Source organism: Poromitra crassiceps (assembly GCF_964638095.1).
Source record: "Poromitra crassiceps genome assembly, chromosome: 6".
Taxonomy (NCBI): Eukaryota; Metazoa; Chordata; class Actinopteri; order Beryciformes; family Melamphaidae; genus Poromitra; species Poromitra crassiceps.
In genome coordinates, this window is record NC_139627.1 from 40,112,871 (window position 1) to 40,136,372 (window position 23,502).

General features: G+C 40.3%; 1 long non-coding RNA gene across 1 annotated transcript; it reads left to right on the forward strand.

The window, feature by feature from the left end:
- The first annotated feature begins 7,554 nt into the window (after positions 1 to 7,554).
- Positions 7,555 to 13,260, forward strand: LOC310779040. The gene is made up of 3 exons (XR_014552801.1): positions 7,555 to 7,634; positions 12,887 to 12,956; positions 13,082 to 13,260. It is a non-coding gene; the product is annotated as an uncharacterized lncRNA (long non-coding RNA).
- Positions 13,261 to 23,502: the final 10,242 nt, after the last annotated feature.

Here is a 23,502-nt window from a genome sequence, read left to right on the forward strand (position 1 = left end):
GTGAACTATGTATATTTTATGCATATTTGTTATATATAATTATAGATGTATGTTGTTGCTAAATATGCTACGCATATTCAGGGGTGGAAGTAACGTATTACAACTATACACATTACTGTAATTAAGTCGTTTTTTGGGGGTACTTGTACTTTTAAGAGTAATTCAAGTCTGTAATTTTACTTTTACTTATGGATGGATTGCACTATGTAATCTACTTTGCTACTTTCAAAATCATAATTAGCTGAATACAATTTGAATTAACGTAAATCCAAACGTTTCCTCTGCATTTTACAATGCAGATAGGCTATCAACTGATCGCAAACGGACCAGTGAAAACCATGAAAAAGGGATGACAGGATAGGTTTCTGCTTTGGAGAGAGGTGACCACACTGACCAGAGCAATGCAGGAGTTCGGAGAAATTTTGGAGAATAAGAAATATGGACAACAGCAAAGTTTTGCAAGCCTCTCGTGCTATGTTTTCCCTTTTTTCTAAATGCAGAACATATGATTTAGCAGATATCACACTGGACCTTTTTGACAGTTATGTTGTATTCGTGTGAAGCTTGGGGGTTTGAAAAAATTGATATATTGGAAAAGCTACACCTCAGATTTCTCAAGTACATTTTGAAAGTTAAAATGACAACGTGTAACAATATGGTCTATGCGGATCTGGGGAGATACCCACTCTGTGTCACTGTCAAAAAAATAATGATCAGTTACTGGGGAAGGTTGATTGAAGGCGAGAACAAACTTAGCCGTATTATGTACAACTGCCTGCTTGATTTGCACAACTCTGGAGTCTATGCCTCACCGTGGGTGGTGCAGGTCAAACAGATTTTGGATGACTGTGGCTTGTCTTACCTCTGGCTTACACAGCAGTGAAACAACATTGACTGGTTGAAGCTAACTGTTGAGCAAAGTCTTAAGGACCAGTTTATGCAGAAATGGCAAAGTGAGCTCAGAAGCATGACATCATGTGACTTGTACGTAGAATTCAAAAAAGAACTCAAACTGGAAAATTATCTGCTGTATGTAAACCAAAGGCATATACATGCAATCTGTAACTTCAGGGTTAATAACACCAGAATCCCCAAGGTTGTTGGTAGATATTATTTATTTATTTATTTATTTTTAGAAGTTTATTTCAGGGACAACGTACAAAAAAACATTAATCTCTGAAGAGAAAAGATGCATTGCACTAGATTATACCTTTTGCTATTTTACATCTCCAGTCCCTTGTTCATACAATATAAAACAATACAATAAAAATATACAATGTAAAACAATACAATAAAAACATACAATAACATATTAAGAAAACCCTATGGTCAATAAGCCTACTTACACAGAAGCCAGAGGCCCCAGTGGTTATATAAAGGACTGCATAGAAGTATGAGGATCTGTAACCTCTGTAGTGACAACTGTGTGGGAGACAAGTATCATATTTTGTTTGAATGCAAGAATGCAATTATTTTGAATTTCAGAGAGTTATATTTACCCAGATATTATTTAACTCATCCATCTATGTTTAAACTGATCTTACTACTACAATCAGACAGACAAAAAGTCATGTGTAAATTAGGTGCTTTTTTGAAGCCTCTGCCTCTGTTTAAATGACATAAGCACTAGCCATGCCGTGTGCCATTGTATATTGTTTTTGTATGTTTTGTTTGTGCTCCATACCATGTGATCATGGTCAATGAGTCACATTAAATAAATGAAATGAAAAAAAAAAGAGGCAGCTTCCTGTCTGCAGCTGATGCTAAGAAACGATCTCAGACACGCAGTGGTTGTCAAACAGAAATTATGGGATGTACTTCTTTAAACAGACTCAACAGCCATGGAGAACTCACAGTCTGACCCTGTGGTCATGTATTTTTCCAGCAGATAAAGAGGAACTCGATCTGCCATTGTTGATCTTTCATTCATATCATTTATCAGAGAAATGTGCTTTGTTTGAAAGTATATATTTTATACATGGATCGAATGTGTGTGACAGCCCTGCTAATGCTGCCATTAGACATTGATGGTAAAAAAGTAACTATCATAGTTTTTAAGGAGAGTACTTTTTACTTTTACTGAAGTATTTTTAACACCAGTAGTTTTACTTGTAGTTGAGTAACATTTCAGTAATGTAACAGACAGTACAGTACAGTATATTTTATTTCGTATTTATATGCTTATTTTTCCTGCATGTGTGCTGCATTGCTGCTGTAATGAAGGAATTTCCCCTCGGGGATTAATAAAAGTACCTACCTACCTATCTAAATATCCCTCAACCTTTCAGGAACTATATTGTGTATGGTTTACTAAGATGGAATGGGCTCTCATGACTGGTTATTATGATTCTGTATCTGCAGAAAACTCAGAACCAGGACCAGGACCCTGAGTCAAGACCAGGCTCCTGTTCACAGGCAGTCAGGGGGAGAGGTCAGTAGAACACGACCCTTCCTCATGTTTCATTATGCTCTTCCAATGACATTTAAGTAATCCTGCTCTTCAAATCTCAGTTCTAGCTTTAGTGGACCATATGGTGTGTTTGATATACAGTAGTAGACCTTGACATACTGTACTTGTAGGCAGACTGGGAAAATGTAAACTGGCTAAATCTTACTTACAAGACAGAGACTACTTTGGATCTATTGGTAACTAACTACGTAGCCTATCTGAGCAAAGAAAAATGTTGGAGTTCCCCAATCGATTCTTGAGCTTCTTTTGTTCAATCTTTACATGCTCCCACTACCTCAAATTATGCAATGGTCACAGACCACCTACTGGCAACACACACAAAAAGTGGATCTTAAGAACTGTTCATCCGTTCGACTTCAATCTACATGTGTGTCTGGGGACCCGACAGTGTGCCGTGCCGGATTTTGGTTTTCGAGTTTGGTCACACCCCCCAAAAGTGCCCATGGCGCATCATCTCCAGAGTCTCCACCCTAGAAACCTAAATTCTAGTACCAGTAACTTACAGTGTTACAGTGTGTAGTATTAATGCAGGAGAGATACATGCAAGATGGACGACTGTTTCCATGGCTACCACTGTATTTCAGGTGTGCTGCCCTGCCTTGTCACCTTGCTGAACTTTGTGTGTGTGTGTGTGTGTGTGTGTGTGTGTGTGTGTGTGTGTGTGTGTGTGTGTGTGTGTGTGTGTGTGTGTGTGTGTGTGTGTGTGTGTGTGTGTGTGTGTGTGTGTGTGTGTGTGCGTGTGTGTGTGCAGAGTGTCACCTATGAGAACTGTTCTCCGGCCTCCAGATCCGAGGGCGACTCCACCTACCAGAGCCTCAGTGCAGCCACCATGGATCAGGACCAAACATACTCTACTCTCGGTCAGCAGATAGCGGGGGATCAAATGTTCACTCAGAATTGAGCGCGTGTTAGAGCAGAAATCAATACGCTTTACAGAGAGAAATGTATTTCCTGTTTAAACAGGATGTTGGGGCAGGACACAATGCAAAAGTGTAAACCAATGGGAGATCAGAGGGAGAGAAAGGATTGGATTTTGATATTAAAAACCACCAAGCAAAAAAAAAAATTGTGGTAGTTATTAATAGATTCATAGAGTTGCTGGAAAATTATCTAACATTATCTAATTTTTTATGTCATTCTGACTTTAAAAAAAATCATGCCAGAGACCTCTAGTTGTTTGTCTTTCAATCATTAAGTCAAGTAAAGTGTATTTATTTATGTAGCATGTTTTGACATCAAGTTTACTTGGGAAGGGGGGTAAACCTGCCACCACTCCTGTGTTAAAGCCAGAGTGATGGTACAGTATCATATGAAACTCAATCTGGGAACCCATCGGTTAAACAAAAAATAATAATATTTCTTTCCCCTCTAACCTCTGGGGGCAGCCCCGTTTCAATGTGGTGCAACAGGAAGTCAAGAGGCGCGGTCGGCAGTGGAAGAAAATCCTTTTCCGCTCCCTGCAAGCTCTGCCATTGGCTCCAACCAAGCGGCTCTTTTCCGCTCCCTGGGTGTTGCTCTCAAATCCGTCCGTCGCTATGAACAATAACAACTCTAGCTCGTTGCTAGTAGCACGTTGAAAATGGTATAAGTGTTGACTACACACTGGTCACGTTTACTTCATTTTGATCGGGTAAAGCGCAGCATGCGTGCGAGGCTGCGAGCGCTGTTACACCCCTTTTGACAGACGCTGCCGACAGATTTTCGATGCAAGTCGAAAGTCTGTCTCGAGAGATTATATGAAACTAGATCACATGCCATGCTAACTGGCATGCTAGCTTGTCGGGAAGGGGTCTAAATAACGCTCCAAAGTTGGGTTAAATCTTGGTGATGGAAAAACCATTTTCGAAGGGGACCCTTGACCTCTCATCTCATATCTGAATGAAAATAGGTTATAGGTATACACAAGTGTCTCTCTCTCTCTCTCTCTCCTGCAGCTAAAAGTGATGGGGAGATTTAGAAATTTTACTGCACTGTTCATAATGTAAAAACTTTTGACGTAAATGTTACTTTAAATGTGAAAATATATTCAAGAATGTTAAATAATATTCATATAAGTTTGGGAACCACTGTTTTAAGAAATTTAGGGCAACCTTCACTGCACTATTTCTTCTTTTATCCTGTCTTGTTTTAATGTGTTTTAATGCACGTTCACTTTTTATAGCCGTCTTTATTTTTCTTTTAAGTAACGCACTTTGAATTTGCGACATGTATGAAATGTGCGATATACATACAGTAAATAAACTTGTCATGCCTTCTCAGCTTTGACTCTTTTACTGACTCCACCATGTCTCCCTGTCCCTGAAAAGAATGTAATATTTTAAATTGAAGGGAAAGTGCATGGCCTGCATAGCATGTCTTGAAGAGATACCATTAAATGCGTGTTGTATAAGCCTGTCTCTCTCCTTCACTGCTGTCTCTTAGTGCTGTCTCTTTCCCTATACCTCCTATAGCACAGCATGATGACAAATATTGTGATTAACCGACACTTGAAGTCTATTTTTATACAAGTATTTGTGATACATATAGTGGCAGTACAAAGTGCATGGTTAATGTAACAACATATAGTGGCAGTACAAAGTGCATGGTTAATGTAACAACATATAGTGGCAGTACAAAGTGCATGGTTAATGTAACAACATATAGTGACAGTACAAAGTGCATGGTTAATATAACAAGATATAGTGGCAGTACAAAGTGCATGGTTAATGTAACAACATATAGTGGCAGTACAAAGTGCATGGTTAATGTAACAACATATAGTGACAGTACAAAGTGCATGGTTAATGTAACAACATATAGTGGCAGTACAAAGTGCATGGTTAATGTAACAACATATAGTGGCAGTACAAAGTGCATGGTTAATGTAACAACATATAGTGGCAGTACAAAGTGCATGGTTAATGTAACAACATATAGTGGCAGTACAAAGTGCATGGTTAATGTAACAACTTGAACTAAATTAGTATGTTCGTAATCTATGGTTTGCCTGTAACCAGGGGCGTCATGCAAGCCAACAATCTGAGGGGGCGAACTCTGGCGGCGCCCGTAGGGCGGCAAAAAATTTGGGGGGTTGGAAGCCAGATTTAGAGGAATATCTCATTTTAAATGAACAGACTGAGCAGGTGTAACCATAAGGCTATTTTCCAAACTGCTCAGCCTCCTGGAAAGATCCATAATCACCAGACTAAGTACATTGCCACTGCCCAGGCTCAATGGACTTGACAAAAAAGGGAGACCACATGTTTCAAAGCAAAGTAACACAATGTTTATTTTGGCTGGTATTGCCTTTTGAGAAGGTAGAAATCTTTCCTCTCAGAGGTTCCCAACCTTTTTTGTGCCAAGGACTGGTAGATACATGGGAAAAAAAGTTGCGGACCGGTTGTCAATTTTAATGGTTTTAGTTATATATATTTAATCACCAGGTGGCGACAAAGGGTAAATAACAGCCTTTTGTGTTGTACTGTATGTAGACTATACAGTATTTATGTTTTTGTTTTAACTACAAACATACATAAACGTAAACTTGAAACTATGTTTCAACTACCATACACAGCCTATAATATTATAGCCTCTGTTTATAAAAAAAAAAAAAAAAAAAAAAAAAAAAAAAAAATTACCTCAAAAATCTGAGGGGGCAATTGCCCCCTCAGTTACAATGGGCATGACGCTTCTGCCTGTAACCATTTACATTCTTCAACAGTGAGTTTCCTGTTTTCACACCTTTTCTTTTTGTGGTCAGATGCTTTTGCAGAGTCTCTGTGTCGCTGATAGAGATATGAGAAAGGAAATGAGAATCAATCTATAGGTTGAAAGGTTTCTATCCTCATACAGAAAGTCTAATAATATGTCCCTGATTTCATCTAATTGTAAAGAGAATTGCGATGTTTGTTAAGAGAACTTTTCCTGTATGCATCATAGACTGTATGCATACAGTATAACTTTGGAAGACAAAGTGCTGAGCTTTGAACTTTGCATGTTTTTTCTGCATTGATATATGTAATAAATGCATTGAACAGAGTTTGAATTCTGTGTTGAATATTAATTCTATGGCATAATGAATGTAATCAGTTTCTACACCTACAAAAATTAAGAAGACACTATTGAGCAGAAATGTCAAAACTGCATTTCTGAAAAGATATTTTGACTTCATAGATAATCTGATAAAATCATGAATCTAACAGTCAATAAGAGACTATTTGAAGTTTTAGGATGATGCTTAAGAGTGCAGAGAAGTGAGCATGAGGTGTTGCACATGTGATGTGACCACTTCCCCCTCTTTTAAATGTGTTTACAAGTGTCAGTGAGGCACCACTCTGTCTCTGTCTCTCTGTCAGTCTCTCTCTCTGTCTCTCTCTCTGTCTCTGTCTCTGTCAGTCTCTCTCTCTGTCTCTGTCTCTGTCTGTCTCTCTCTCTGTCTCTCTGTCATGACAGCCATGTTCAGCCAAGTCAAGTCAGCTCTACTCACAAGGCAACTGCAGTTTATGATCATCCTAATGCTCTGCCACTCTGCAGGTACAGTGAAGGTGTGTGTGTGTGTGTGTGTGTGTGTGTGTATTCGTGTTGGTGATTCACTCATTTGTCATGCGTGAAAATACTGATTATTATTTTTATTCACATTGATTATTTTGTTCCACATTAGAGTTTCGTCGAGCAGCAGTCAGCTACAGAGACAAAGTGGTGTCCATGGGAGCTACTGTTATTCTCAACTGCAACATATCTCTGAATTCAACACAAATCAACTGGAACAAAGACAACGTTACAATCTTTGCTCATAGTTGGTCAGTTAATAAGACTCTGTGCAATTTCACCTCTGACAGAATGAACATTGAGCCAATCAGTCCTACAGAGTTGAACATTTTTAACATACAGCAAGATGATGCAGGGATCTACCACTGTAAAGTCGCTGACAAGAAAGGTCGAAGGACTACTGAGTGGAATTTAACCGTGTCTGAGAAACCCAAAGGCAAGTAGAGCACAAATGAGGAGTAATAATTTCTACACCAATAACTTTAGGACAACTGTTTATTGAGTAACATCAAAACTCAAAATTAATTCACATCTTATTTTGTGCAGAAACCAGTCAGTCTTACATGTACATATTTCCTCTGGTAACTGGATTGGTTCTAAGTGGCATCACTTGTTCAGCAGCTGTCTGGCTCTGTAGGTGAGTATCATCTTTTATGACTGTTTGAAATTATGCTCATGATCGGCCTTGATATTATACTTCTGTATTAGTGAGTGGCATTTTGATCAAAGGAGAGAGGAGAAACCATAAATGAGGAATCAGTACACTGAGAGAGTCAATTCAATGTTCAATGTATGGACATGTGTGCTTTTGGATTGTGTGACAACCATGCATTATTATTGCAAATATAGCCTACAAATAAAATACATTTTGCTGCTTTGCTGTAGGCTAGTCATTTTACAAATTTTCAAATTAATTCCAGATTTTTTTTTTTTTATAAATATTTCATGAGTTAGTTGTTTGTAAAATTTTCGTTGGCACTTGTAAATAAAAAGAACGTTTAGAGTGATAACACGCGTCTTTAGGTGTGCCTTGAGATTTTGTCTTGCCCTTTGGTGTGCCTCATGCTCAAAAAGTTAGAAAACCGCTGGTCTATCACATCCTCCCACTGATGTTCCCTCACATCCTGTAAGAACCAAGTTCTTAACACAGGCTGCATACAGGCATCGCTGCCTGCACATCTGGGAACCCATCGGTTAAACAAAAAAAAATATATATCTTTTTTCTCTAACCTCTCGGGGCAGCCCCGTTTCAATGTGGTGCAACAGGAACTCAAGAGTCCCGGTCGGCAGCGGAAGAAAATCCCTTTCCGCTCCCTGCAAGCTCTGCCATTGGCTCCAACTGACCGGCTCTGCCCATTAATGGATTTATTTTCCGTTCCCTGCGTGTCGCTCTCAAATCCGTCGCTATGAAACAACAATAACAACTCTAGCTCATTGCTAGTAGCAAGTAGCTACTTACTATACGCTGAAAATGGTACGTTTTGACTACACACCGGTCACGTTCACTTCATTTTGATCGGGTAAAGCGCAGCATGGGTGCAAGCGCTGTTGCACCCCTTTTGACGAAGCCTTCCGACAGATTTTCGATGCAAGTCGAAAGTCTGTCTCGAGAGATTACTACCTGCACAATACATAATAGAACTTTATGTATGATGAGCATGGAGCTAAACTCAGTGGACTTTATGTTTAGATTGTGTGTGATTATTTCCTGGAAATAACTCGGTGGACTTTTATGTTTTACAATAGAGAAATTAGTGTTATGTTTATTCCTTGTGTATTAGTCTCTGTCTTGGACCCACACGCAAATAGTAGTTTGGTCGGGTCGCACAACAGCATAGATAGGGCAACCCACAACCACACACCATGTATTACTTTTAAGTAATATTAGTTATTTTGAAATGCAGCATAAATGACTACTATTTTAGGTCTCTATGTCACGTACAGTACAGCACAGGATATAACCTCTAGGAGTCAAAACACACACCTCAAATCAGCCAAGGGCCAATTAAGGGCCCTCATTGGCTCAGGACTCTGGACACTTGCCCACTTTGCCCATGTAATAAACCTTCTATGATGATGAGCAATGTCAGTGTGAAATTCATTCACATAACATCAATCAGCACAAGTGGTCATGTGATGTGAAGAATGAGGTTTGGGAATATTTGCACTCCACTCGCTTCAGAACCTCAGAAATTAAAAGGTCAAATGCTGAGTCATGTAACCCCACCTCGCCCAGTCATTTTAGAGCTTTGTGTTTACATGTAGTAGGAGCTACCAGAAGAGATGGGGAGTGACTACTATTTTCCATTCAGAGATTACTCTTTGTTATTTGTATTTGGCTGGACTGAGAAAAATAAGATCTAATTTGTATCAAAATACTTTGACCTTGTATTTTGTGTATTTTAAATACATAAAATACTTTTGTCATATATACTCATTTTATTTAGAGAAAGTTCATGCGCTAAACCACATTTAGGAAGACGTAGACTGGTGCTCAACAGTTGAGGAACCACAGTAGCATCAGAAGGATAATACTTTCGACACTTGGTCTTTTTCAGAGTGAGCTTGCATTGGATTCACAGTGTGTTTTAAATGAGGAGCAGAGGGAAGGAGCAAGCAATCTGCAAGCTGGCTGCCAAATCATACAATTAATCATCCAATACAATTAATGTGGTGGTAAGTTGTATTGGATGATTAATTGTATGATTTGGCAGCCAGCTTGCAGATTGCTTGCTCCTCCCCTCTGCTCCTCATTTAAAACACACTGTGAATCCAATGCAAACTCACTCTGAAGAAGACCAAGTGTCGAAACATCAGTGTTTGATCTGTACCTTATAATAAACCATCTAAAGACGACCTGAGTGCTCCAGTATTCTCCTTCTGATACTCATTTTATTCTCAAATTAACACAGTTTTAACATTGACACAGGTTTAAACTGTGGATAAAAGAAATGCAATGTGACATGTCACTTCTACTCCACCTCTGATTGGCTTACCCTTAGAACAAACCCAACCACAAATCAGTAGGATAGGTTCTTGAGTCAGACTTCACATTACTTCTTCTTCTAAACTAGTATGAAGCCTTGTATTGGTGGAAATTCCCCCGGATAAATTACTAATATAAATTGATGATTAGATATTGCATGCACTGGCCTATCTGCAAATGAAATGATTTACTGCATATTCAAACCAGTGTATCATATTAGAGAGACACAACTAATTATCTTCTTAATTAAAATTGGCTAAGTGGATGGCGGTGTGTGTAGCGGCATTGTGGGTCACGATTGTGATATCATCAGTGATGTCACTTGAGCAATTGTGATGTCATCAGTGATGTCACTCGAGCAATTGTGATGTCATCAGTGATGTCATTCGAGCAACTGATTGCACAACTGTGATGTCTCTCAGGCAGTTGTGATGTCATCAGTGATGTCACTCGAGCAACTCTGATGTAGTATGAGCCGCTGGCCGATGGCACACATTTGCATGATAGCGCCTAGGTGGGTGTGCGGTGTCTGTCTGTCTGTCTGTCACGATCTTGGAAGCCCGTGGAGCCTGCGATTTCCATAACTGCAGCCATGGCGCATCATCTCCAGGGATACTGTTATGATGTCAGATATCTAATATGATCAAAGTTCCTTAACTTGAGGTTAACATGTAGAAATGCTGCCTCTAAGTCAAAATCCCTCACAGAAGGTGATTAACAGCTGAAGTGAGGGAGAAATTAGCTGTGCTGAAAAACAGCTAAAACTGAAATTGAAGAACTGTAGCATGTTGGAGGGTACACAAAGGAGAATACTGTCACAGAGGACTAAAGAGACGATTTACCATCTAAAGAAACCAGAAAATTTCACATTTGAGAAGCTGGAATCAGAGAATTAGGACATTCTTCCTTATAGAAATTGCTCAAAATGATTAGTAGATCATCAAAATAGGCAATTAATATAATATTTGGCAATAAATCAATGAATTGACTAATTGTAGCAGCTCTTTATCAGTTTTTATCAAATGTATTTCTATGTATTGTCAAAATACAAAATGCGTATTTGTATTTCAAATAAATTCTTCAGACCAGTATTTTTTGAGCAAGTATGTGTAATTTGTATCAAAATACTTTATGATGTATTTTCGCCCATCTCTGCCTATCATCACATAACGAATACACCAGTTTGATACTATTGCTATGATTTATATGAATTTACAATGTCCACTCATGACGGCCTAATAATCAATCAATCAATCAATCAATCAATCAATCAATCAATCAATCAATCAATCAATCAATCTGTATTAGCAGACACAAGGTCCAATAAAAACACACAGTAAAAGACAACACAACAACATCAAACAATTAAACAATTAATATCAGCACATAAAAAAGACTACAATAAGAGCCTGTACCAATGAGCCCAAGTGCTGGAGTGGTACTTGATTGCACTAAAACTGGGCTGAGTCAGAAGCATAATTATGATATTCTGAGAAATATTCAGATGACAAATAAACTTATAGGTCAGGTTTCTCAGTAGGGCATGAAAGGTATTGACCCCTACACCACAAAACATTTCACTGGCACTACAACACCTTGGCCTCCCAAGCAATATTCTCATACAGTCATTGTAGGCCACCTGCAGTTTGCTAGCCTGCTTAAAGTTGACCCACAAGGGGGCAGTATAAAGCGGTGTACAATAGGCTTTAAACAGGGTTATCTAAAGGAACACTCTGCCCATTTTCAACCAGCTTTGTATCATTAGAACATCAGTAGTATATCAGAAAACTGTAAACTGTTTTGAAGTCTGTCATTTAATTTGACAGTTATTGAGTGTTAAAGTGTGGACCAGTGACATCACTGGTCCACACTAACTCAAATGAATAACTCATTAACTCAAATCAACTCTCAATAACTGTCAAACTAGATGAATGACTTCAAAACCGTTTACAGTTTGAGAGTTGATTTGAGTTAATGAGTTATTAATTTGAGTTAGTGTGGACCAGTGATGTCACTGGTCCACACTTTAACACTCAATAACTGTCAAATTAAATGACAGACTTTAAAACCGTTTACAGTTTTCTGATATACTACTGATGTTCTAATGATACAAAGCTGGTTGAAAATGGGCGGAGTGTTCCTTTAACCTCTTCAGAGCAGAAATAAAACTTCTTTCTCAGCATATTTGCTTGTGCATACAACATACGTCGCTGTCTATACATGTCATCGTCATCACTCATATGATCATTAATGATGTGGCCCAGATATTTAGTACTGCTACACACATCCAGTACATGTCCTGACAGATTAAAGGATGGGAAGGAGAGATCCCTATCATCTCTTGTCCATCATAATGACACTCTTTTTAGCATTGTACTTTACATCAAACTGTACACCATAGTCAGAAAAAATATTTAGCAGCTGTTGGAAACCCGCACTGCTTGGCGACAGTATGGCCAGGTCGTCAGCATACATAAAATGATTAATGAAGGTGTTACCAAGCACACATCCAGTGAGCTGCACAGAAAGGTCATTCATATAAAAATTAAAAAGCACAGGAGAAAGAAGCCCTCCCTGACGGACACCATTCCCAACCCCAAAAGGAGCAGAGACCATGTTGCCCCACTTGATCTGCATAGTCTGGTTTGCATACCAGTATGCCAAGATTCTGATCAAACTGCAAGGCACTCCCCTCTCCCTCAGCTTAATGAACAGTTTCTGGTGGTTTACACCTAAAAAGGTTCTATTAAAATAATGAACGAACAAACTCAATCAATCAATCAATCAATCAATCAATCAATCAATCAATCAATCAATCAATCAATCAACCTATTTGTAACTTTTTTCTTTTTTTGCTTACTCGGATGGAATGGCGTGTGATGATCATGATTCTGTATCTGCAGAAAACTCAGAACCAGGACCAGGACCCGGAGTCAAGACCAGGCTCCTGTTCAGAGGGAGTCAGGAGGAGAGGTCAGTAGAACACATTCATGTTTACATGTCTGCTCCTCAAAGACATTTCAGGAATCCCTCGTCTTCTCTCATCTTCTTTATATGGACAAAATAGTCAAATTGACTTCCACCTTCTATCCCCATAGGTGGTTCTGGGTCAACTTGGTGGCTGCCCAGACAACAGGAGAAACCACAACCCGAGGAATCAGTACACTGAGAGAGTCAATTCAATGTATGGACACATCTGAGGGGCCAAGAATGCTGTTCACATGAGTGCTGAGATGGGATATGAAAAAAATAAAGAATGTACAGTATTAGAAGCCAGAAGTACAGGGGTGTGTAAGTGTGTGTGTGTGTGTGTGTGTGTGTGTGTGTGTGTGTGTGGAAGAGGATTGATCGGGTTAAAATGATTAATTTATAAATAAATAAACAATTAAACAATTAAATTCAAATAAATGGTTTACACCTCACATTTGAAATTATGGTTTTCTTGAGAATTACATTGCCGTTTTTGGAGATGCTGTTTTTGGACCGTGAAGATGTATAAAAGACCCAGCCTGGAGAGTAGAGCTTTAGGAGAGGCACCCGAGGCCCGAGTGGAAAAGCATTGCAAAAGCCTCTCCTCCTGATAGCCGGGTTCATCATTTTTTATTTATCTAATAGGTTCAATTTAATTTAGTGTTGATTCATCCATTTCATTTTTCATCCAAACATTTGTCACCACCCATCAAGGACCACACCGCCCATCAACGACCACATGTTTATAAGGTTTAAGGGGTAAATCTTCATCAGTGTGTATGTGTGTGTGTGTGTGTGTGTGTGTGTGTGGGGGGTCTCAATTTTATTTAAGTTTAAAAAAATGTAAAGGGTGAGTTTTTAGTATACACTTTTGAGAATGAATCAAATATTTCTGTGCATGGAGGTAATAATACTGTAGATATGTTAATAGACCCATTTCACGGGGGCCATTTTGTGCCGAAAAGGCAGGGTAAACACAGGTGCAAGCAAAACACTAATGAGGGTTTCCAACTTCCAATGATTGGAATGTGGAAACCCTCATTAGTGTTTTGCTTGCACCTGTGTTTATTCTGCCTTTTCGACACAAAATGGCCCCCGTGAAATGGGTCTATTGCCCAGGAGATGGTGATAGAGGGTGTTTTTGCAGTATCATTTTAAATCTCTGGCAGATTTGGAGATTTGATTGGCGTATTTTTTTGGGTCAACTTCTGGCCAGTAAAGAAAAAGTTGTTCTTGAGGTCTTGGATTTCAATATCTTGAAAGTGGTAAAAAGTGAATTCATAGAATTTGATTCCAGAATCTCAACAGTATCTGGTACAGGTACTGTCTGATGTTAAATTAAACCGTTAAACTTTGCTTTTCATTCTGGACATTCAACTTATTACTTTAAGGTTATTATAGTTGCTTGGGTTCATCATTTTTAATTTATCTAATAGGTTCAATTTAATTTAGTGTGTAGACTATGCTAGAAGCAGTGTAGACGTCCCGTCTCCGTACATAGACTTTGCACTAAAAAAGGACTTCTACATTCTACTGTTCTATTGCTATATGACCTAAGATTAATCACCTATGTGCCTTTGCATAATTGTTGTCATTGTCCTGCAGAGTCATTTTTGTGTGAAGGGAGATGTAATGTTTGATGTCATGGTCACAAACATTTTATGTTGAAAACCGGAATCGGATATGGTAGCTACAACACGTGTGGTAACGACAATAGGATACAGAAGTTGCTGCTCGCGAGGCTAACGGTAAACAGACCAACGGCAAGTGCAAGTGAGCATATGGCTTGCATATTGTTGCTGCTGATTGCTGTGATGGTGTCCACAGATGACGGTAACACCTGGATGCAATTTGGCATTTACTGTATTTTGTTCGTGGTATTTTTAAACAACGCTAAAGTTGGCATCCGATTCGCAGCTCCCGATTGGAATTTTAGGATACAGAAATTACTGCTCGTGAGGCTAACGGTAAACAGACCAACGGCAAGTGCAAGTGAGCATGGCTTGCATATTGTTGCTGCTGATTGCTGTGATGGTGTCCACAGATGACGGTAACACCTGGATGCAATTTGGCATTTACTGTATTTTGTTCTTGGTATTTTTAAACAACGCTAAAGTTGGCATCCGATTCGCAGCTCCCGATTGGAATTTTCCAGTCCACCTTAAAAAGTGGAATAACGCCTTTATATGGCGTGGTTCAACCATCTTCAAGCTAGTTCATGAACTGGAAAACAGGAGAGATGTAATGAGAATACATTATAGAATGAATCCTGCATTTTGTTTGTTTTTACTGTTGTATGCTATTCTTATTGACCTCAAAAAGGTTATCCTATTGGTGTAAACTGCTGGAAAAAAGAGTTGATTTAACAGCTTTTGCCCCTCTAGGCCACATAAAACCAGGTCCAGCTCAAAGACTATAACTCTTATTCTTTTCAAACCTGGCCTAGATTACAAAGGGGACATTAGACTATCATTATGGCACAGTCTCAGATTTGTGAAACCTATTGCTGATTTGTGAAAATGCTATAATTGCAGTTTTCCAGGTCCAGCTCAAAGACCATTAGCCTACTCTTATTCTTTTCAAACCTGGTCTAGATTACCACCACAGTGGAGTGCAGACTCCACTGTGCTCCCTGAAAATGTGTTTGTGTACAGTACGTAAAGGTTTGTGTGTTTCTGCATCTGATATGATAGGATGTTTCTGATTGCCTGATGTCCTGAGATCTTATGCACCTTGCAGCTATCAAGGTGCTTGGAGGAGACAGGACTGCGGTGCAGGGACAGAACGTTTCCTTACTCTGCAGCCTGACTGAGACAGAGGAGAAAACTACTCAGATTACCTGGCAGAGGGAGACCAAAGGATATCCTGTGAACTTCTTCGTCATAACTAAGGATGGCCCACCAGGACCACCTATCAATGGAAATGGAGATGGAGATGGAAATGGAAATGGAAATGGAAATGATGTTGATCGATTCAGTTTTATTGGGAGCATAAAAGACAACAATGGATCTATGCAGCTATCCAATGTCACATTGTCCGATGAGGGCATCTACACCTGCATCTTCTCTTTGTTCCCCACCGGAATTGAGACACGGATACGTCTGACAGTGCTTGGTATGAAGCGTTTTATTCAATTAATGTTCTGGATTGTGTTTGAGAGAGAGAGAGAGAAAATGAGAGAAAACGCCTATTTCACATCCCACCCAAATCAGCCATTTTGTGTCTAAAAAGCAGGAATTAACACAATATAAAAAAATTACACAGCCTGCACTGATATGAATTGTATTCAGTATGTTTCCCTGCAGTGGAGGAACAGCAAACTGGATCTTCTTTGCTTTACTCTCTGCCTTTTAGAGACAAAATGGCTGGTTTGGGTGGGATGTGAAATAGGCTAATTCTCTGTTGTTTTTACTTGTCAACCTATTGACTAGTTTGTTTGTGTACTGTATCTCTCTTAGTTCCTCCAGACACAAGCCTGGAGGAGGGTGAAGATCGTCCTGTTTTGGGGGACAAGGAGGTCACCTTTGCAAGCTGCGTGGCTGCTGGTGCCAAGCCTCCTGCACAGGTGAGCTGGCACACAGGCTCTCTATCGGTGAGGACAGAGACTAACTCCACCCAACATGCCAATGGCACCACCACCACAGTCAGCAGGCTGATTGGAGTACCAACCAGAGGGCTCAACCATCACTCGGTCCAGTGTGTGGTCACCCATGATGCCCTGACAACAGAGGAAACCCTGCCCTTCACCATAGAGGTTTATTGTGGGTATAATCTTACTGCTGTCCAGGTCTATCATTCTTGTGCTTTTGAAATTATAATTTTTTCATTTGGAGAGAAAGAACGTTGCATGCTCTGATTGTTGGTGTGATCATATGTATATTTTGGCTTTTTTTCCTCTCTTTTTTATTCTTTTTTCTACTGACTAATCCATTTTAGATGACAATATTTTTCCAAAACAGATATTTACTCTTTTAGACGAAACCCTCAAATGAAACTTTTTTTTTAAAATTTAATGTACTTTTGCACTACAGGATAAACTTTTCTAAGTCTGTTATAAACACCCCATTTAACCGCCCCATTTACACCTGGTTTTAAATGTGACCTGCATCCAGATAACTTATCTGGATACAGGTTGCATTTTAAAACCAGGTGTAAAAAGGGTGTAGTCACAAACGTTTCAGCCAGCAGGCCTTCAGCGTTGTCAACGCTGAAGAAGGCCTGCTGGCTGAAACGTTCGTTGTTGTGGTCTTGATGATGGAATAAAACCCAAAAAGGACATTCACTGAGTGCTGGCGTTTCTTCATTTTGACTATTACTTTTGTGCCGTGCACCTGGATTATTTTGCTAATTTGGTGAGTGTGCTCACTACCTCTTGCAAGCTTTGCTAGCAAGGAGTGTGTTTGGACTGTAGTCCCAGTCTGACATGTGCCGAGGGTCCAAAACTAGCACCAGTAGATGTGCTTCACTCACCAGCCCCCCCAAAAAAGTACTGTAATCTATTGAGCGGCAGGTAAAATTGGAACATTCACTAGCCATTTGGCCAGTGAACAAAAAAGTTAATTTTGGACCCTGCATGTACCCATGACCTACAATGCCCTCATTGAAACTAGAAAGAAACTACTGCCCATCTATCAGACTGCACTGGTCAGAAGCCAAATGGCATTTGCAAACTCAAGCAAAAGCATCGTATCAGCTATAATAGAACAAGTATCAACCTGTTATCTGGGCTCCTCGTAGTCAGTTATCATTATGCCTTACTATGGATGCTGGGATCTCGAGTGCACAGCTTGGTGTCACTCTATTATCATATTCATTCTGATGTCATTTATATTGATCAGTTACTGTAATAACATGGCTGTCATCTCTTCTTCTTTCTTGCAGTCTCCCCCATGTCAGTGAATATTAGTGAAGTAGACAAATATGTGCTTGAATGCGTTTCTGATGGCAATCCTAATGCAAGCTACACCTGGAGCAGGTAGTTTGAAAGAACTGGTTTGCAATGCATTCATTTTACCTTGTGGCTTTGTGTGGTTAGCCATTCTCACAGGCCTTGTTATCTGTTCCAGTTATAGCCGATGGCCTTTTGCCTGTGTGTAAATGTCTACAGTACACACAGGCAAAGCTGAGTTGAGAAACAACCAGGGTGTTTCACAGCACAATTCATTCTGATCCTTTCTACATACTTTCTACATCCACTGCCTGTGTTTCTGTGTGGAGCGACTAAGTAGACCAGTGATACTCAACTGGCAGCCCGAGGGCCACATGCGGCCCGCGGGCGCCCCCTGTGTGGAATTGGAAAAGAAAAAAGAAAAAAAAACTTTTTACAGTGCACCTGAACGCAACATGCAAGATACCCGCTGAATAAGTGTCCAAATGTTCATGTAATTCTGGCCAATACTCACTTCTGTTATAGCATTTCAGTCTGGAATATCTTTCAATAATCAATGATTTAGCTGCTAAATTGTCAAATACCGCCGTCTGCTCGCTACCCAGGCACTTATGTATGTACTTAACCTAAGTAACTATCCGGTGTGCACAACATTGTCAGACTATAACTCCGTCTGACACCTACAATCCGCTACAGAAAAATGTATATTGATATTGATTGTTTATTAACTGGCCCCTGGCCTTCTATCATTTCACGAAAGTGGCCCCCGGGCAAAGCAAGTTGAGTATCCCTGAAGTAGACCATCAATGAGCTTCAAATCTTTATATGTTTGTCCATATTTCTACATCTAACCGCAGACACAACAGTGTCTACATGAACACATTACAGAATGTTAGCATTGTTGTGCCCTCTGAACATCAATCAACTCATGTTGAGCCTTGTTGCTTTCCTGTTTCAGAGACGGTCAACTGGGGCCTCAGTCTACTGTCAGAGGAGAGGGTGGAAGACTACATCTCACCCCTGACCTGAGTGGCCTCTACTGCTGTGAGGCATCAAACCCATACGGAAGAACATCCACCTACATGCATCTGTCCCTGATTTCAGGTGAGATCGGTGTGTGTGTGTGTCTATATGTCAGCTTAATGATTTTGTCCTGTCCCAATGCTTTTTTACATGCGATCATGCGTGTCTATTTTCTTATTATACAATGTGCGATTATATGCTTGTGTGTGTTGTTCATGCTTCGATGTGTCGATGTATGCCCATGCACTGCAAGCTTTTTATAGTCTGCCTACACTAATATTTATTTCTGTCTATGTTACTCATACTTATTACTGCCCACTCATAAGACTGCAATTTTTCTCTCAGACTCAATCTGGTCTGCTCTCAGACTCAATCTGGTCCGTTTATTTTTTCTCCTAGTCGTGGCAACTTTTCCACAAGTTCTTTTTTCCTAGTTATACCCTAACCTCACTGGTCCAGACCTTCAGAGCTCTTGAAGCGATAACCCCATGTTAATGGCATAATATCTAAAATACTCAGTTATTACAGTCAGGCTTATCTTTTGCCTCCCCTTCTATCTCCAGGGCTTGAAGATTTACTGCAGTATTAAATTCTCTTTGCGCATTTAACTCTTGCCACCTTTGGCATTTTACGCCACCCTTTGGCGTTTTACTCTTTGCCACCTTTGGCATTTTACTCTAGTAAAATTTGGTAAAACATACAAAGAGCAGTGGTTACCCCCTAGGGGTCCCTGTATCTCTTTGTATGAGTGGACCTTTTTCTTCTTCCAGCCAGACAGTGTCTTATCTCTTTTTTGGTTCGTTATTTAAGGTGGGAGCAGTTTGCCGTGCTGCGTCATGGTGTGTGTATGAACCATAATCACTAATTAATGTTTAATAATTGGCTTAATTGCCTTACCTTTTATGTTTTTCGTGGTCCACAGGTTGACACCTCACACCATGATCCTCAGCTCACAAACTACTCCAGCCTTCAATTGCCCCACATTGGGCGCCAATTTGTGGAAGCTAAAAACCTAATCTAAGAAAAACCCTCAGATACCCTCAGAAACCCTCTAAGAAAGAGACAGTCACACAGTCCTGGAATAGATAGTTGGTCTACTTTATTGTAAGTTCACAACTCTTATATAGGCCTCCTGGCACACAAGTCTCAGTCAGGAAGTCACAGGGACCACCCTATTGCTCTGAGGCGGCCCTCTCCTTCCCGAGATAAGACCTGTTCACAACTTCCTTCAGAGAAACGATTTCACTGTTCCATGCCTGTGCGTCTAGCAAATTTGGGTGCAACAAGGCATAACATTCACACTCACAATAGACCAAATAGAGAGCATACACAAACACACACATGTAGACACATCAAATTAACAATGTAAAGTGGAGAACACAGCCAAGGAAATGGGAGCATGGGGTTAGAGAGTTATCAAGTTAGCTATCAAGTGTCTCTCCCTCTGAGCAACGAGTATGAGTTAGTCTTAAGAATTTGACTCAGCCTCTTATGTCGTCTTCAGTCTTTTGAGTTTCCTGCTAAATGAAAGGAGATATTATGGCCTCAGGATGTGTAATAACTTACCAGGTCATTGTAAATCCGTCTGTTGGACCTTATTTATCATCATCCTGATGGTTGTTGTTGGTGCTGGTATTGCCATGTGGTTCTTGCGTAAACACCCATATTTGGCAAGGTATCTATTCATATCTTACATTTCTATTTGAAATATCTATACATTTAAAGTATATGTCTATATATATTGTTACGGCTTAATGTAAAGAGCCGCCCACAGACGCCATGACTTGATACGTTCAACTCGCACAGCACTTGTGTTTGGTTAGCTAGGTTACTCACTGTTGTTGATCTTCTTTCAGGGTGATACGGTTCGTTGAGCAGGTGGTGGTTTGGCTGGTAGCGTTATGTTTACTGTCAATGAGTGTAGGCTATTGTTGTTTGAGTGAAGTGAGTGAGGCAAACTGCTTGGTGTTGGCTTTGCGTCGTAAAATTAAATCAAACCCAAACCAACAAAAGAAACTTTCCCCAAATTAAACAGGCCATCAAAAACGGAAGAACCCTAACAAAATTAACCAAAAACACGGAGCGTGCGGTTGAAGACTCCGTGGCGTCTTCCACAATTCCACTCCTTCCTGAGCACACCTGCCTAAAGGGGTTCTGGCTTTGTGGGTCAGGTGATGTCTCTGCTCTTTGCATGCAGCACCAAAATCCTCCACCAGGTGCTGCCAAATGATTTCCATTAAAACTAAAAATTATATAGTCCTTAGAAATGGCTCTAACATATATATTACATTAATTGGTGGTTCATAAAGCAGAAGAAGAGAGACGAGAGAACCGGTGAACCTGGAAGAGACAAAAATGGAAGAAGAAGAAGATGAAGACAAATAAGAGGGACAAACATGTAAAATATTTTCTTATTTGTTTGGTTGCTTTGTGGGGTTTATTTCCCCCAACAATTAATATGTGCAGGTCTTCTAAAAGTAAAAATGAATGAATCTTAAACTAACTAAAAATCTTTAAAGTATTACAATATCTTAAATACAGTTATTAGAAGCCTTATTTTATCACCATGATGTCCATTCTTAGAATAATACAGAACAGGGTTAGGGCTGACCCCCCTCCCCCAAATAAATACATAAATAAAATAAAATGAATATAGGCTATATATAAATAAAAAATTGAAGCTTCAATCGTTGCCATGGCAAATCAGCATTCAAATGCTGTTTTCCCCTCCTCTCCTCTCTTTCTCTCTCCACGTGCACAGCCGGCTAAGGTGAGGTGTATCTTCATGAGAGAGCCTCTCTAGTTTCCTGGCTCGGTGGGCTCCTTCAGTCCAACACTGTGCTTAACACAGAAAAACTAGTTCACACCACACGCTGTGTGAAAAACAAACGCACCTTGCCTTCAAAAGGCCAGCCCAGCACTCAGCGGACCTGAGAGAGCTTGTGTTATAAACATGTAAAGTAGAAGCTAACGTGCACATGCTTTCCTAATTTCAACCCAGTGTGAGCAAACTTCCAAGTGTTCAACTGAATTCAACTTGTTTGTTTTTGTTTAACGTTATGAAGTAGCAGCAGTGACACCCTGACGAGCTGAGAGAGCAGGGAGAAGTCCACTAACATTAAGTTACAACGTGATGAGCCCACCTGAATAAATGAGCATTTCGTGGCAAATATAATATTCACACTCCGGGTCTACCTTGATGGCTGCGTCGGACTGAGAGCAGTTAAATGAAAATCGGGCCCATCAGGTCAGCTGAGGAGCTCCGGTACCCAGGGCCGCTGCTGGCCATTTGGGTGCCCTAAGCGTAATTGTTTTGTGGTGCCCCCCCCCCCCCCCCCCCCCCCGCAAAACTTTCAATAACTGTCAAACGAAAGACTGCAAATTCATTAATTATGAAGGATACTAGTGTATCTCACATTACATTACATGTGGCAAACAAACAATTGTTAGAATTACTGTACATGTCAGCAAACAAGCGATTGTTAAACTGTACATGCAAGCAGGGGCGGACTGGGATCATAATTCAGGCCGGGCATTAGATACCAAGGAGGCCAGGCCGATACGGGCCGACGTGCGTGCCGGCGTCCAAAGGGCGGCAGAAAAAAATTTGGGCTGTTTGAAGCCCAATTGGGGCCTTTGAAGCCCAATTTGGACCGTTTGAAGCCAGATTTGGGCTGTTTGAAGCCAGATTTGGGCCGTTTGAAGCCCGATTTGGGTCGTTTGAAGCCAGATTTGGGCCAGTTGAAGCCAGATTTGGGCCGGTTGAAGACAGATTTGGGCCGTTTGAAGCCCAATTTGGGCCGAGTCCAATTTTACAATGAGATGCACCCACTTTAACCCTGAATACAGTAATAAAAACACTAGTAAACCAGTAGGCGGCGCCTGGCCTGCTGTTCAGTGAGTGGCCTGACTGAAGGCACACAAATTTTTTTTTTTTTTTTTTTGGTGCCCTCAGTCACATGATGCCCTACGCAGTCTGCGTACTCTGCGTAATGGGGTGCGGCGGGCCTGCCGGTACCACCGGTGTTGTCACGAGTTTATAAGCCTAGAAGAAAGATTATGATATTCGAGCCACTGCACAGCATCATCACCACAGCTGAGAAGAGAACGCACATTATTACCAGAGTTTTAATTTATTTTTGCATGTGGGAGAGGTCAGACAAGATGGATGGACAGAGAGAGAGAGAGAGCTTTCCATTAGGCTACTTGCCATAGGCCTATTCAACTAGCAGCCCGTGGAACAAGTCCGGCCCCCAATTTAATCACATGGGCAGGCTTTCTTTATTTTCGTGTGGGTGTGTGTGTGTGTGTGTGTGTGTGTGTGTGTGTGTGTGTGTCGTAGAAGCTTTGATTATGATCAAATGTATCCCTGAAGCTTTGAAGCTCTAAATATGGTATTCAGGACAGCCCTCTAGTTTCTATTAGCGGCTGTTGAGCGAGTGAATAGGTAAGTAGCACTTCCGGTTCGTACCTGTAAAAGGCAATGGGGTTTTTGTATGGGGATTTCGGTTAAAGGGGGAATAAACCCCCAGATTTCTGGTAAAACAGCTGCTGCTTGATTTTGAAAAAAAAGCAGCAGCGTCCAGCCGCTAGTTAGTTCCAGAGCCGTATAATAGAAGAGTTCCGACATCTCCATTC